The sequence below is a fragment of the Dendrobates tinctorius genome, unplaced genomic scaffold (genome assembly GCF_039654945.1).
Source record: "Dendrobates tinctorius isolate UK_male_01 unplaced genomic scaffold, ASM3965494v1 ptg000044l, whole genome shotgun sequence".
Classification (NCBI taxonomy): domain Eukaryota; kingdom Metazoa; phylum Chordata; class Amphibia; order Anura; family Dendrobatidae; genus Dendrobates; species Dendrobates tinctorius.
In genome coordinates this window covers 7,149,115-7,166,924 of record NW_027361712.1, presented here as the reverse complement: position 1 = coordinate 7,166,924, position 17,810 = coordinate 7,149,115, and the positions used below count along the sequence as shown (strand labels likewise).

Here is a 17,810-nt window from a genome sequence, read left to right as displayed (position 1 = left end):
AAATCCTCCGCTTTCTGAGAGTGTTAGCTGATAAATCCTGGAAAAGTTTAATTTGTGAGCCTTCATACAAGATCTCCTGCGCCTCCCGCGCTCTGCGGAGAACTAAGTCTTTTACTCGGTAATCGAGGAAGCGACAGATCACATCTCGTGGAGTTTCCCCTTGAGAAGGCCTCGGACGTAGTGCTCTGTGTACTCTCACCAGTTCGATTTCCTGTGGATCTGATTCATTAAGTAGACCTTTGAATATCTCTTGTGTTGCTTTCCATAACGCCTCAAAGGCCACTGTTTCAGGAAGGCCTTTAACTCTTACGTTGTTACAACGTTCTCTGTTTTCATGATCCTCTAACACCGTGTGAATTGTATGTAGTTGGATTTCATGGACCTTTAAAGAGTCTAGTACAGCGTTCGAACTTTGTGTCATGGCAACTTGCGAATTTTCCAATGTCTCAAGTCTGTGACCTTGAAGTTTTAGGTCGTGTTTTATCTCTGCAAGTTCTTGTCCTATTGGCTCGAGAGCTTTAGACAATATACGTTTGATGAACGAACGAGTGACTAAGGCCTATCTTGCTGTGCTTCCCGTGTCAGAGTCACTCTCCGGTTCAGTATCTGAATCTTCTAATGAGGTCAAATCACGAAGCTTGGGTGATTTAAGAGAATCTGACGGAACCGTTTGTTTTTTAAGAAAATTATCCACGTCTGTTTGCGTAATGGATTTTGTAGATTTGGGCATGCTTTTTTGCGTTTTAACGCTAGATCTCCCCATTTTTGCAATTATCTAAAGAAGAGAAGAATAGAGCAGTTTGAAGATTAGAGTTCCTCTCGCTGGCTATGGATTCAGCTAATATTCCATTTTATGTCCAATCTTATAGGTGATAAACAATGGAAAGAGATGTCGTTTTGGCTCTGGTCACTAGATGGCAATCTATAACCACGTTCTGTTAGTTTTCCAGAGAATCGTCTCTTATATCCGTTCAGCTTGGTATAACATGGGTTAATTAGAAAGCAGATAAGGGGGGGAGGGAAGGTGTAGGGACAGCACTGGTGGGGGGAGCGCTTAATACAGATCTAAGGCTCCTAATATTACTCCCTTCTCTCCTCGCACCCCTCGGGTCAGACAGTCTCAGGCCCCCACTTGATTGATCAGAGCTATCTCCTTTATTGCTACGGAGTTAGGTAGAATGACCATGCTCTCCTGATTCTCTGTCCCCTGAATCAGACCCCCCTGCTCAAGACACTCCGTCACCTTGCTTCTGTTATTTCAGCGTTACCTCTGCTCCCGGAGACGCTTGATTCCCTCAGATCTCTCTCACTGTTTGCAGAGAGGGGAGGAGGCTGAAGCGTGCAGCTGCACGTCTATTCTAGGTCCGGGGCAGCGTGTCTTCTGCAAGCCCGACGGGACTATTTTCAGTGCTGCAGCGTGATACACACTCTCTGTAGCCGTCCCCCAGCTATGAGAACAGTAGCGCTTTTGTGTGTCCTGGTCTGGGGATTTCGCAGTGGTACCTTATCTGCCGGGGAGGGTCAGCTCCTGGGTCTCTCTTATCTGTCAGCCTTAGGTCAGGGGTGAAGTCTTCTGCCCGAGGTGATGGTGCTGTTAGCAATGTATCCTTCCGCCACTCCGGCAATCTCCCGCCGGCAGGGCCCCAGTTAGATGAATCTCTTCTTTATCCCGAATGTGACTCGCCACTCAGGGTCTAGGCGATCCAGTGGGGTCCTGGTTTGGGTTGTAATGCGGGGATGGTATAAAAAAAAAAGCTCTGGTGATATTAGAGCCCCTTTTGGTGCTTTTGTCCGGGAGCTCAGGTTTCCTGCTTCTTGCTCCACCAACGTTCAGGCTCCGCCCCTGAAAATTTTCCCCATCTGAACGTAACTATGACGTGGGGAATCGGGAGTTGTTGGCCATGAAGTGGGCATTTGAAGAGTGGAGACATTGGTTGGAGGGAGCTAGACATCAAGTTGTGGTCCTTACCGACCACAAGAATTTGATTTCTCTTGAATCAGCCAAGCGCTTGAATCCTAGACAAGCTAGGTGGGCCTTGATTTTCACGCGTTTTAATTTTGTGGTCACCTTTCTTCCTGGCACTAAGAATGTTAAGGCGGACGCCCTTTCTAGGAGTTTCTTTGCGGATTCTCTTGATGTGACCGAGCCTACTACCATTCTAGGTGAGGGTGTGGTTCTTTCCGCCATTTCACCCGATTTGAGACTTGCCCTGGAGGAATTTCAGGAGGACAAACCTGAACGATGCCCTGTGGGGGAATTGTATGTCCCTGACCAGTGGAGGAAAAGAGTGATGGCTGAAATTCATTGCTCCGCGCTGGCTGGTCATCCGGGTATTTTTGGTACCAGAGATTTGGTGAGTCGGTCTTTTTGGTGGCCTGCCTTATCTTGTGATGTCAGGAATTTTGTGCAGTCCTGTGGGACTTGTTCCAGGTCCAAGTCCTGTTCTCGTTCTAGTGGTTTGTTGATGCCCCATTTCAATGGATTTTATTTCTGATCTCCCTGTTTCTCAGAGAATGACTGTTATCTGGGTGATTTGTGATAGATTTTCCAAGATGGTCCATCTTGTACCACTCCCGAAGTTGCCATCTTCTTCTGAGTTGGTGCCCCTGTTTTTACAAGAGGTGGTTCGTTTGCACGGGATTCCTGAGAACATTGTGTCGGACAGAGGAGTCCATTTTGCTTCCAGATTTTGGAGGGTCTTTTGTTCTAAACTGGGAATTCAGTTATCTTTTTCCTCTGCATTTCATCCTCAGACCAATGGACAAACTGAGAGAACAAACCAGACCTTGTAGTCTTATTTAAGATGATGATTGGGTCTCATTTTTGCCCTTGGCCGAATTCGTACTGAACAATAGAGCTAGTTCTGCCACTTTGATGTCACCCTTTTTCTGTAATTTTGGGTTTCATCCTCGATTCTCTTCAGGGCAAGTGGAATCTTTGTCCTGCCCAGGTGTGGACACTGTGGTTGAGAGAATGCAGCAGATATGGGACCAAGTGGTGGATAAGTTGTCACTCTCTCAGGAAAAGGCCCAGCGATTTTCCAACCGGCATAGGACCATTGGTCCCCGGTTTAAAGTGGGTGATATGGTTTGGTTGTCGTCTAAGAATATTTCTATGAAGGTTGCATCTCCAAAATTTAAGCCAAGATTTATTGGACCTTATAAGATTTTGGAGATTCTTAATCCTGTTTCTTTTTGATTGGCTCTCCCAGTTACGTTCAAGATCCATAACGTATTTCACAAGTCTCTGTTGAAGAGGTTTGTTGAGCCAGTGGTTCCTATGGCGGCACCTCCTGACCCTGTGTTGGTTCAAGGCAATGTGGAATATGAGGTAGAGAAAATATTGGATTCTCGTTTGGTTAGACGGAGACTCCAGTATTTGGTCAAATGGAAGGGTTATGGCCAGGAGAATAATTCTTAGGTCTCTGCCTCTGATATTCATGCCAATAGATTGGTTCATGATTTTCACCGGGCCCATCCTGATCGGCCTGGTGGCGTGGATGAGGGTTCGGTGACCCCTCCTCAAGAGGGGAGTACCATTGTGAGTTCATTTTCCGGTCCACCAGTTGTGAGTTCTCCTTCCAGGATTTCTCTGGTGGTAACTGGAGGTAGTGAGGCTGATTTAGTCAGTAGAGATCTGCCACCTGATAATGAGGATGACGATTGGACCTCAGGAATCTCAGACTGGATTTAAGACAGCCGACGCCCTATTCTGGTGCTGGTGATTCCTTTTGCTTGTCAGGTCTTGGTCTTCAGCTCTGTTCCAGTCATTTCAAGCTAAGTTTTCTGCTAATGTTCACACTTGATTTTGCTGGTCTATTCAGTTTTTTGTGTGGTCAGCCAGCTCCGACTGGGGCTGTACTGAATTTCCACTCTTATTTATCTGTATTTGCCAATTTGCTTTTTTTGTCCTTTATTAGATTGGCCTCTTTTTGCTCTGTCTCAGAATATTTCAGAGTGCTGATATAGTGGGAGAAGTCTAGTGACTTCAGGGTTAAATTTGCTATCAGAAGTGTTGGACATTATTTTTGTAGGGTTTTTGGCAGATTGCAGACAGTGTCTTTTCTTTCCTATTCTGTCTAGTTAGTTTGGGCCCCATCGTTTGCTCAGCCTATTTTCCTACCTGTGTTTGTGCTTTCATCTTGTTTCACCGTCAATACATGTGTGGGGGCTGTCTTTCCTTTGGGAATCACTGCGTTGAGAAACACGTGATGGTGTCTCCGCAGTGTGGGATGTTGATCTCCATGAGGTCAATCATCCTCATTTTTTACATGTGTGGGGGCTGTCTTTCCTTTGGGGTCTGCTCTGGGGCAGTTAGTTTTCCCCTTTTCTTGCTTTAGACTTATGTAGTCCTCCAGCTGTGACGAAGCGTCTAGGATCACCGTAGGCACGCTCCACGGCTGCTGCTAGTTGTGTGGTTAAGATCAGGGATCTGCAATCTGCATAGTTACCAACCTCTCTGGTTTTCTGTGACATAGCTTGTTTAATCTTTTTCTCCTCGGTGACCCATTCATAGCAGTAACCGCTGACCCGGTGTGTACAGGAGTGAACTCTGTTACTGCACAGATCCACAGAACGTAAGTGACAGAGCCTGTTAACCTCACAGGGCTTGGCAAGGTGAACACTAGTTAAGAGACACAGGACTCTGCCCCAAGGACACAGGGTTAGAGTCCCTCTAGTCCCACTAGCATTCGACATCGCAACTGCGGTGCCTGAACTAAATAATCTAATTGCACCACGTGCACACTGCACTGGTTCAGCAGACGCCACTAACCACCTAGATGAGGGAGGAAAGCACTTGAATTGCGCACGGCGCCACTGAGAAGAACACTGCTGCACATGCGGTCCAGTGGTGCCTTGTGCTGACTTGTGCTATCTGGTGCTAACGCTCGTGTGGAAAGCAGGATGCTCTGAGGCACATAGGTTATGCCACTATTGGCGCTGACTCTATCTCCCTAAACCCTAACTCATACACAACCGAGGGTAGTGGTTTCATAATGAGTCAGTCACCAGTCTCATACATCCGTCATCACACACACAACTAACCATCAGAGTCTATATTAGCGCATAGCTGAGCAGCCATGCAAACCTTTTTCCTGATGGTCCAATCCAAGCTGCTTGAGGACCTGAGCATGTGACCTCCGACCTGCAATTAGAGGTCGTCCCACAGGCATGCTCAGTAGCCCGAAAGAAGGACTTAGTCCCAGTAGCTGCTTGCTGCTGACCAGTGCAGGCTGCTATCACTATCCCTGAGATGGCAGCAGCAACTGAACCGACAGCACTGGCCTCATCAAGACGCCATGAATGACGTCGTTGCTGAGCAGCCTCCTCTGGGACTGAATGGGAGACCGCAAAAGGCACGGCTCGAGATTCCTCCTGTGCAGAGGCAGGAATCCGACGCCTAACAGGGTGATAGTTCATTTTCTGTCTTATAGCGTCTGTGTGGCAGTTCAGTATCACTTGAGGACTAGGAAAAATAAAGGAATGTGGGATCTTCTCCCTCACTATAAGTGTTTGAGGTAAGGAAAGTTTATGCCTCCTGCACTGAATAAAGTGATTTGGATGAGCGGGACATTTTGTCACACATGCGATGTTTGTGTGTGTACCAAATTTTATTCAGGTGTATGTGTGTGTTATAAACTTTTTTATTTAGAAAAGAAAAAAAAAAGAAAAGAATCTAGAAAGAAAAAGATAACTAAATGTACGTCAGTAAAAAAAAAAAAATTACTGAGCGTCTGCAACTATCCTACACTAGCCCTGACTATATTCAGTAAAAAATACCATAGTAGACAGTATATTTTTACTGTCCCTAATCTATTACTATCAACTAATTTAATTTTTTTAATTCTTTTTCTCATACAAAAAGAAGCAGCAACCGGAGGTTGATCACTGATCAGCGCTCGACGGCTGTAGGACGCATCCACGAATGTGATTCTTATTTTTTCATGCTGACACTCACCTTAACTAAATTTAGTAGAAAAATATTATAGTAAACGCCGATTACTATGGTATATTTTTATTGTCCCTAATCTAGTCCTATGAACTAATCAACATTGCTTTTATTCTTTTCTTCACACTCAGAAAAAAAGCAACAACCAGAGGATGATCACTGATATGCTCAACATCTGTAGAATGCAAGCGCAGATGTGATTCTTTTTTCTGCACTGACACTAATCCTAGCTAAATTCAGTAAAAAATAATGTAATAGACACAAATTACTATGGTATATTTTTACTGTCTCTAATCTAGTCCTATCAACTAATCTACATTATTTATTTTGATTCTTTTTTCACACAAAAAACAACAACCGGAGGTCAATTACTGATGTGCTTCAGTGATCAGCACTCGACGGCTGTAGGGCACACACAGATGTAGTGCAAAAGGGTGATAAAAAAATAGACAGAAAAGAAAAAAAAGGCCTTGCCAAAAGCGAACACAGACACTAATCAATTCACTGGGGAACGCAATTTTTTAAGAGTTAGGTCAGACAACTGTTCTTAATTAATTTTTGGATGCTGAATCCAGAAATGATCTCAGTTTTTCTCTATCACGTCAAGTTTTTGAACTATAGGATTTTTGTCTTCTCAAAAATATGTAAACTACTGTACCTAAAAAGTTTTTTTTTTTTTTAAATAGTACAAATATGAACAAAAAATGAAATATATAAGAAATAGGCATGACAAATATGTTTTTTAACACTATCATGTTTTTACAAAGGATATATATATATATATATATGCAAGTATTTAAGGTAAAAATGTACATTTATAGCTTTTTCTGGAGTGTTTAACTTGAGGACAATCACGTTTGATGCTCCAGCAATAGTCAGCCATCATATGTACATCCCATCTACCCTGGTAACGGTCTTCCATAACCTTCAAATCTTGGTGAAATCGTTCACCTTGCTCATCGCTAACAGCACCAAGATTTTCCGGAAAGTTGGCAAGATGGCAATGCAGAAAATGTAGTTTAATACTCATGTTGCAACCAAGCACTTTGTAGCTCTCCAATAGTTTCTGAACAATTTCTTTGTAATTACTTGCACGTGTATTTCCAAGAAAGTTCTTGACGACGTCTTTGAATGATAACCAAGCATTCTTCTCAAGATCTGACATAGTCCCGGTGAAATGTTCATCTTTGATGAGCTGTCGAATTTGTGGACCATCAAACACACCAGCCTTGATTTTTTTCAATGGACAGTCCAGGAAGTGCCAACATGATGTACTTAAAACAGTCGCCGTCAGTTGGCAATGCTTTTACAAATTGCTTCATGAGACCTAGTTTTATGTGCAGAGGTGGGAATAGTATATTCTTCCTGTCAACAAGTGGCTGATGTAGAATGTTAGGATCTCCAGGTTTAAGACCAGATCTTGGAGGCCAATTCGACTCAACCCAATGCTTTTCTCGAGCTCTGCTATCCCACATACAGAGAAAGCAGGGATACTTTGTGTACCCACGTTGCTGACCAAGAAGGAAGCAAACCATTTTAAGGTCAACACAGATGATCCAATTGTGTGTGTCATATTTCAATAACTCAATAACTCTCTTTACATCTCCATGTTCTTCACGAAGAGAGACAGAATGCCCAATAGGGACTGCACCAAATAAATTGCCATTGTGTAGAAGGACACACTTAAGACTCCGCTTTGAGCTATCAATAAACAGTCGCCATTCATTTGGATTGTACATTGAAAGCCCTAATTCTTGTAGTAAACCAGGAATATTATGGCAAAACACAAAACCGCTGTCACACCGAAAGTACTGCAAAAATGTACTTTCTCTAGTACGAAAGTATGATACCTTCGCTCCTTGTTCAAGTAACTGTTTCTCATTCAGCCTTGATGCTAGTAATTCTGAAGCTTTTTTTGATAAGCCCAATTCACGTGCTAAATCATTTAACTCGTGCTGATCAAATCCCTTACGAACTGAATCCTTGTGACTTTCAAATTCTGCATCATTGCTGTCAAAGTGTTCGTCAACATCACTCAGAACTTCTAGAGATGGTAGCTGTTCGAAAACTGGCACTGGAATTTCAGCTGAATGAGGCATTGGTCTGATAGCTGACGGTAGATTTGGATATTCTATTTTACTTTTATTTTTCCTGTTAAATCCTGATGTTTTCACTAAACAGAAGTAACAGTCTGTGGAATGACTTTTTTGCTCTCTCCACACCATGGGGATACCAAATGCCAACTTTTCACGTGTTCCTTTGGTCCACATCCGTAAACTCTCGACACACTGCTTGCACACTATGTGAGGGGCCCATGGCTTATCTTGATCACCGAGTTTTACTTTAAAATATGCAAAATATGCTTGTTTGACAAATGCACTGATGTTTGCCCTTTGAACTGGAATGGTGAAAACACCACAAATATAGCAGAAGGAGTCAGGGTTGTTTAGGCATTTACGACGAGAGGAAGAAGGAGCAGACATGATCTGAAACAAAGGAAATATGTACATAAGCAAATAAAACACTGAGATGGAAAGTTACAAGCTTTGAAAACTAACAAAGAAAAAAATCATAAAAGATATATAAATTACAACTAAGCGCCCAATGTAAAGAGAAAAGCTATCACAAATCCAATTTATTCCTACTATGATACATTTTTTGTGTAAAGATATTGATAATTATGACGTATTGGGAGCTGTACACACCTCTCACCACACTGTCTCAGTTGTGACTACTCTTACAAGTTGCCACGTAGCTCTATATGAGTCGAATTGTACTCAGATAACAAGTCTTATTACAGAAATCAGTGCAATTGTGCTTCTATGGCAGGTAAGTTGAGGAGGAAAAACTTGACGTGATAGAAAAAAACTGACTACATTTTTGGAATCAGCATGCCAATTTTATTATAAATCAGCTCAAAAACCTAACTCAACAGAAAATTTTTTTCAAATTGTTCCCCAGTGTTATGCATGTCTGATCACAGTAATCGTAACACCCCTCGAGATGACGACTCTAGGTGCCCTGCTGTGAGAATCAGCAGCACCTTATTGAGATCACTGCGACCGCAATCGCATTGCCGCATTAAATTTATGAAGTATCCATACGTTCAAGGTCGGTAAGTACCTACCGACCTGGACATATAAATACATTCAAAGTCGCAAAGGGGTTAAAAAGAATATGTCAGTAGGTCTTTCTGATGTAATCCGAGAGCAGCATGATGAGGGGCAGATACCCTATTCCGACAACATATCACTTACTGGACCTGCTTGGTGCAGTTTTGATAGCATCCCTGTTTTCTCTGTTGTAGATGTAGCACTGGTCAAAATGTTAAGTTTTGTGATACCTCACCCACTCCCCTGACTGGCAGCTCCTGTGTACACTGTTTATTGCCAGCAAGCTGCCAATCAAAGGTGGGGGCGGGAATATGCAGATTTGCCTGAAATGCCTGCATGTGAGATAAAGATAATTTCTTGCTGATAAAACACTAATTGTATTGAAAGTACAGCCTAATAAGTGGAATCAGACTCTCGCTCTACATTATGCTGCTCTCAGGCTAAAGAGGAAAAAGCTGCTTGTGGATTCGAATTGATGCTTATTAATTCCATACTTTTATTGTAGTATGTAGTATAAAAACTGTAGCGCAATCTGTCAGGTTTTAATCGCAAGTGACTGTCTTCTTATTTTGCTGGCCTTAATTTTTTTTCCGGACAGGTCCTTCTTCTCTCTTGCTCTGCCTGAGATTGTGCGCAGGCACCGAGTTATTGCCCATGGTCGTCTTATCAGAGGTTACCGGGCTATCAATCTACATATGTGCTGCATTCTGTTATGAGACAACTCCAGGCAGTGATTCCGTGCAGGCACTGATTCACCACCTGGAGTTGTCTCAGCAGAGGGGAACGGCACCTGTGCAGATCATTAGACTGGCCCCTGCAACGTCACTCGGATCATACTGTGCGTGCACCGCCCCATCTGATGACTCAGGCAATGCTGACATGGTCATCAGTATGAGGACAGTATGCTGAGTTTTCATTTATGCACAACTGACTCATCATAATGTGCAACATTATTCTGGTTTGGACGTGCAACAATGATCCATGGCTGATGGAGTTGTGACCTAAATACCCCACCCTTCTGGAAAGCAAGCCAGACCTCTATACCTATAGTATTGAGTCACCATGCACATATTTCTGTTATCTTTATCTAGGCCTTTTTAATTGTGACTTTTAATCTAAGTGAATTTCTCTTTATTCCAATCACCTCTTTGCTAGGAGCCAAAATCTCCCTTTCATACGACAGATCCAAACAGCGCAGATGGACTCAATTAACTTTCTAGTGGTCCTACTGTGGCTTCCATTGTTTTAATGGCAAAAATAACACAGCATGGTGGGCTTTTCTTTCTGAGAAAATCGAAAACATTGCCGAACATCTATGTGAATGCACCCAGAAGCTATATTCACATGTGACAATGGATAGTTTGCATTCTGTATAATTGGATGGCCAAGACTGATCAGCTAAAACTTTTTATCAGACACACGGGACAGTGAAAACAAATCTAATGTGTGAATGGCCTCAATGACCTATAAGTCAGTATACTGCCCGTATCTATCTAACAATTGCATCAGTCTGTTCCATATTTCTATTTTATCTACAACTGGAAAGCATACCATGTCCTATAGTACATGAAATAATAAATTAATGATGCAGTAAAACATGTGATCGCTCACAATCATACGTTCTGCTGAGCCCGTAGGCTCATCTACTCTTTTCTTCACTCATAATAAAGAGTAATCGGCTGGAGTCACACTTGCGAGTGCAATGGGAGAAACTCGCGCGAGTGTCTCGCCTTAATACCTGACACTGCCACCGGCGGTTCGGACCGGAGCGTTCAGCTGTATAGTAATGCATTCAAAAAGTGGGGCCTAGATAAGTGGCACTTCCCAATATCAACATCATCCAAAAAGATCAAGGAAGCATAATGCCATAAAATAACAAAGCTTTATTAACCCCTTCACGACCAATGACGCCACATAGGCGTCATGAAACCTGGTTCAAATCTGACCAGTGACGCCTATGTGGCGTCATGACTTCAAAGCCCCCCCTGCGGGTCGGGTGACCGGGGTCACTGAAAGGTCACCCGACCCGCAGATACAGGGGGCTTTGTAATTCACCACAGGGGGTGTGCCTTCGCCCCCACGTGGCTACGATCGCTCTGATTGGCTGTTAAAAGTGAAACAGCCAATCAGAGCGATAGTAATATTTCATCAATGAAAATTGATGAAATATTACAATCCAGCCATGTCCGATGCTGCTGTAGCATCGGACATGGCTGGAGACACCGATTCCACCCCCCCCCACCGGCGATCGCCCCCCGCAACTGAATGACAGCGGCGATCTGCCGCCGCTGTCATCATCTGCCCCCCTCCCATTCCCTCTGCTCCCCGCCAGCCTCCGATCCCCCCCTCACCCCCCCCGGTACCTCCGGTGTCCCCCCGTCCCTCCCGGTGTCCCTCGGGTCCGGATGATGGGCGCCGCCATCTTTGAAAATGGCGGGCGCATGCGCAGTGCGCCCGCCCGAATCTGCCGGCTGCAGATTCTATTCTTTCATTTTGATCACTCTCACAGTGATCAAAATGAAAGAAAAAGTAAATAAACCCCCCGATTATCACCCCCATAGGTAGGCAGTACTAATAAAATAAAGATAATATTTTTTTTTTTTTTTTTCCATTAGGGTTAGGGTTAGGGTTGAAAAGAGGGTTAGGGTTAGGGTTAGGGTTGAAAAGAGGGTTAGGGTTAGGGTTGAAAAGAGGGTTAGGGTTGAAAAGAGGGTTAGTGTTAGGGTTGGAAAGAGGGTTAGGGTTGGAAAGAGGGTTAGGGTTAGGATTGGAAAGAGGGTTAGGGTTGGAAAGAGGGTTAGGGTTGGAAAGAGGGTTAGGGTTGGAAAGGGTTAGGGTTGGAAAGAGGGTTAGGGTTGGAAAGAGGGTTAGGGTTGGAATTAGGGTTAGGGTTGGAATTAGGGTTAGGGTTGGAATTAGGGTTAGGCTTGTGGTTAGGGTTATGGCTAGGGTTGGGATTAGGGTTCGGGGTCTGTTGGGGTTAGGGTTATGGTTAGGGTTGGAATTAGGGTTAGGGATGTGTTGGGGTTAGGGCTGTGGTTAGGGGTGTGTTGGGGTTAGGGCTGGAGTTAGAATTGAGGGGTTTCCACTGTTTAGGCACATCAGGGGGTCACCAAACGCGACATGGTGCAACCATTGATTCCAGCCAATTTTGCGTTCAAAAAGTTAAACGGTGCTTCCTCCCTTCCAAGCCCCGACGTGTGCCCAAACAGTGGTTTACCCCAACATATGGGGTATCAGCGTACTCAGGAAAAATTGCACAACAACATTGGGGGTCTAATTTCTCCTGGTACCCTTGGGAAAATAAAAATTTGGGGGCTAAAAAAATATTTTTGTGGAAAATTTTTTTTTTTATTATTTTCACGTCTCTGCGTTATAAACTTCTGTGAAGCACTTGGGGGTCCAAAGTGCTCACCAGGCATCTAGATAAGTTACTTGGGAGGTCTAGTTTCCAAAATGGGGTCACTTGTGGGGGGTTTCTATTGTTTAGGCACATCAGGGGCTCTGCAAACGTAATGACGACCGCAGACCATTCCATCAAAGTCTGCATTTCAAAACGCCACTACTTCCATTCCGAGCCCTTACGTGTGCCCAAACAATAGTTCCCCCCCATATATGGGGCACCAGCGTACTCAGGACAAACTGTACAACAACTTTTGGGGTCCAATTTATCCTGCTACCCTTGTGAAAAAAAAAATTGCTGGCTAAAAATCATTTTTTTTGAGGAAAAAAAAATATTTTTTATTTTCACGTCTCTGCGTTCTAAACTTCTGTGAAGCACTTGGGGGTTCAAGGTGCTTACCACACATCTAGATAAGTTCCTTAGGGGGTCTAGTTTCCAAAATGGGGTCACTTGTGGGGGGGTTCCACAGTTTAGGTACATCAGGGGTTCTGCAAATGTAACATGATGCCCGCAGACCATTCCATCAAAGTCAGCATTTCATAATGTCACTACTTCCCTTCCGAGCCCCGACGTGTACCCAAACAGTGGTCATCCCCCACATATGGGGTATCAGCGTACTCAGGACAAACTGGACAACAACTTTTGGGGTCCAATTTATCCTGCTACCCTTGTGAAAAAAAAAATTGCTAGCTAAAAATCATTTTTTTTGAGGAAAAAAAAATATTTTTTATTTTCACTGCTCTGCGTTATAAACTTCTGTGAAGCACTTGGGGGTTCAAGGTGCTCACCACACATCTAGATAAGTTCCTTGGGGGGTCTAGTTTCCAAAATGGGGTCACTTGTGGGGGGTTCCACAGTTTAGGTACATCAGGGGTTCTGCAAATGTAACATGATGCCCGCAGACCATTCCATCAAAGTCAGCATTTCATAATGTCACTACTTCCCTTCCGAGCCCCGACGTGTACCCAAACAGTGGTCCCCACCCACATATGAGGTATCAGCGTACTCAGAACAAACTGGACAACAACTTTTGGGGCCAATTTATCCTGCTACCCCTGTGAAAAAAAAATTGCTGGCTAAAAATCATTTTTTTTTTGTGGAAAAAAAAATATTTTTTATTTTCACGGCTCTGCGTTATAAACTTCTGTGAAGCGCTTGGGGGTTCAAGGTGCTCACCACACATCTAGATAAGTTCCTTGGGGGGTCTAGTCTCCAAAATTGGGTCACTTGTGGGGGGGTTCCACAGTTTAGGTACATCAGGGGCTCTGCAAATGTAACATGACACCCGCAGACCATTCCATCAAAGTCAGCATTTCAAAATGTCACTACTTCCCTTCCGAGCCCCAACGTGTGCCCAAACAGTGGTTCCCCCCCACATGTGGGGTACCAGCGTACTCAGGACAAACTGGACAACAAATTTTGGGGTCTAATTTATCCTGGTACCCTTGTGAAAATAAAAAATTGCGCACTAAAAAATAATTTTTTGAGGGAAAAAATTTTTTTTTTATTTTCACGGCTCTGCGTCATAAACTTTTGTGAAGCACTTGAGGGTTCAAGGTGCTCACTACACATCTAGATAAGTTCCTTAGGGGGTCTAGTTTCCAAAATGGGGTCATTTGTGGGGGAGCTCCAATGTTTAGGCACACAGTGGCTCTCCAAACACAACATGGTGTCCGCTAACGATTGGAAGTAATTTGCATTTTAAAAAGTCAAATGGCGCTCCTTCCCTTCTGAGCCCTGCCGTGTGCCCAAACAGTGGTTCCCCCCCACATATGGGGTACCAGCGTACTCAGGACAAACTGGACAACAAGATTTGTGGTCCAATTTCTCCTGTTAGCCTTGTGAAAATTAAAAATAGTGTGCTAAAAATCATTTTTGAGGAAAAAAAATTATTTTTTATTTTCACTGCTCTGTGTTATAAACTTTTGTGAAGCACTTGGGGGTTCAAAGTGCTCCCTACACATCTAGATAAGTTCCTTAGGGGGTCTAGTTTCCAAAATGGGGTCACTTGTGGGGGAGCTCCAATGTTTAGGTGCACAGGGGCTCTCCAAATGCGACATGGTGTCCGATAACGATTGGAGCTAATTTTCCATTCAAAAAGTCAAATGGTGCTCCTTGCCTTCCGGGCCATGCCGTGCACCCAAACAGTGGTTTATGACCACATATGAGGTATCTGTGCACTCAGGAGAAATTGCTCAACAAATTTTAGGATCCATTTTATCCTGTTGCCCATGTGAAAATGAAAAAACTGAGGCTAAAAGAAAATTTTTGTGAAAAAAAAGTGTTTTGTTTTTTTTTACAGATCAATTTGTGAAGTACCTGGGGGTTCAAAGTGATCACTATGCATCTAGATAAGTTCCTTGGGGGGTCTAGTTTCCAAAATGGGGTCACTTGTGGAGGAGCTCCAATGTTTATGCACACAGGGGCTCTCCAAACACGACATGGCAACCGCTAAATATTCCAGCATATTTTCCATTCAAAAAGTCAAATGGCGCTCCTTCCCTTCTGAGCCCTGCCATGCACCCAAACAGTGGTTTATGACTACATATGAGGTATCGTTGTACTCCGGAGAAATTGCCCAACAAATTTTAGCATCCATTTTATCCTGTTTCCCATGTGTAAATGAAAAAATTGATGCTAAAAGAAAATTTTTGTTGGAAAAATTAAAATGTCCATTTTTTCTTTCCACATTGCTTTAGTTCCTGTGAAACACCTGAAGGGTTAATAATCTTCTTGAATGTAGTTTTGAGTAGCTTGAGGGGTGCAGTTTTTAGAATGGTGTAACTTTTGGGTATTTTCTGCCATATAGACCCCTCAAAGTGACTTCAAATGTGAGGTGGTCCCTAAAAAAATGGTTTTGTAAATTTTATTGTAAAAATGAGAAATCGCTGGTCAACTTTTAACCCTTATAACTTCCTAACAAAAAAATATTTTGTTTCCAAAATTGTGCTGATGTAAAGTAGACATATGGGAAATGTTATTTATTAACTATTTTGTGTCACATAACTCTCTGGTTTAACAGAATAAAAATTCAAAATTTGAAAATTGCAAAATTTTCTAAATTTTCACCAAATTTCTGATTTTTTGACAAATAAACGCAAAAATTATCAACCTAAATTTACCACTAACATGAAGCCCAATATGTCACGAAAAAACAATCTCAGAATCGCTAGGATCCATTGAAGCGTTCCTGAGTTATTACCTCATAAAGGGACACTGGTCAGAATTGCAAAAAATGGCCTGGTCATTAAGGTCAAAATAGGCTTGGTCATGAAGGGGTTAAATTCAATACCAAAAAGACATAGACAAATATAAAAGGCGATACATATCCAGTATGACACCACAAGGTACATATGTTACACAGTTATATATACCAAAGACTAATATGCTTAGTGCTACAATATATTCTGAAGGGCAAGACCAAAAAATTAATGTAGTAAAACGCTGTGCAGTAAAAAGCTGGATCAACAGTATAACCCAATGGGCACTCTCATAAAAGTACTGCAAAAATTCAATATAAGTTAATGTAAAGTTCCACTGCCCTTTGGGCAAAAGACAAACATGAGATGAACAGCGGTGTTCCTATTGTTTAAGCCAAGAAGTGCCCTGAAGTATATTGATAGGTCAATTTATAGACACAGGCTATAGTGGTCAGCATGCTCCATATTGGCATTAGTGCCTGAATACATGGTCCGTAGGACCAATATAGCATGCTACCACCACTACCCCTGCATTACCTGCCACCCCAGATAAAAGTGTAAAGAGAAAGCATACGATTATTATTATTATTTTTCAGAGCTTACACATGTAAATAGTTTATTCCCTGCGTGACCTGTATGATTTGGGAGTGATGGAGTACGGAGTTAATCAAGCAAAATTTGGGATGCCTTGGAATCGTAAGAGCAGTCCTACATCCGGCCATTACCTTTTTGGGACTCCTACAAAGATGAATTGAAGAAGAGAAAACAGAGAAATAGAAAATCAGGAATGTTGTCCTAATTGTGGATGTTGGGAGAATCTTCTCCTTTTTTATGGAATGATTTATCCATGAAGGAATTTTTTTGTATATATAAGTATGGACGTCTATTGGCTTTATATAGATACTGCGTGTAGGAGTTATTCCTTGTGTGTAATTGTAACACATAAGGTATCTCACTGTGAGGAATTTATCCTTATTAACTTGCATATATCAACTTGCTTGTATTTCTGTATGCATTTGGACTATATTTAGTCATTGAGTCTGATGAATTTACCATGCTCCCACTACCATTCATGAAGGATGTTCACATGTATTGAATTTATTATACATATGGGGGTATTTAGTATAACTATTTAGCTATTGGCACTTTCTCACTTTAGGTGTAATAGATTTATATAACATTGCACTTTATATGAGTTCATTTATTACATAATGAGCTTATCTTAATTATAATTTACTTGAGGTGTGTTTATTTATGAATATACAATATCATAATTAATATATGTCTGTCATTTTGTATTTTCGAGAGTCACTTCTATTTATATGTATAATTTTAGTTTATTTATACTTCCATTTTCATTTCACTTTATGTATTATCACATTTATCACATATATTTCCTTATTTGCACCCCCTATCTTGCCTTTTCACCCTCTCGGCAGACACTGTGTTGAGTATGTTCGCAGGTTAACTTGACACGTCGGACGGAGGCGTGGCTAAGCTGCCTGTAACGTGATCTTGCAGTGATGCGAGTTGTCTTGGAGACGCGTACCTCCTGTCCTGCTCTAGCTTCCTCCTCATCATGATGTGCCAGATGGGGGTGTGGCTGAGCGGCTGGAGGGCGCATCCCGGAGATGACGTCACACGTCGGGAGTTGCGGGATCGCATCTGCACATGTGCAAGGTAATTTAATGATAACGGACATGTACATAAGGTCACAGCAGATATGCAGCCACACTCACTTATCCCCCAAGACGAAGCTAACGCGAAACGCGCGTCGGGGACGGGGACACCACAAGGTGGTATGCTTTCTCTTTACACTTTTATCTGGGGTGGCAGGTAATGCAGGGGTAGTGGTGGTATCATGCTATATTGGTCCTACGGACCATGTATTTAGGCACTAATACCAATATGGAGCATGCTGACCACTATAGCCTTTGCATATAAATTTACCTATCAATATACTTCTGGGCACCTCTTGGCTTAAACAATAGGAACACCACTGTTCATCTCATATTTGTCTTTTGCCCAATGGGCAGTGGAACTTTACATTAACTTATATTGAATTTTAGCAGTACTTTTATGAGAGTGCCCATTGGGTTATACTGTTGATCCAGCTTTTTACTGCACAGCGTTTTACTACATTA

At 42.6% G+C, this 17,810-nt stretch overlaps 1 protein-coding gene across 1 annotated transcript in view; it reads right to left on the bottom strand.

The window, feature by feature from the left end:
* Positions 1-17,810, bottom strand: part of LOC141089047 (kelch domain-containing protein 1-like) — a 210,138-nt gene that overhangs the window by 75,361 nt on the left and 116,967 nt on the right. The window lies entirely within an intron of this gene.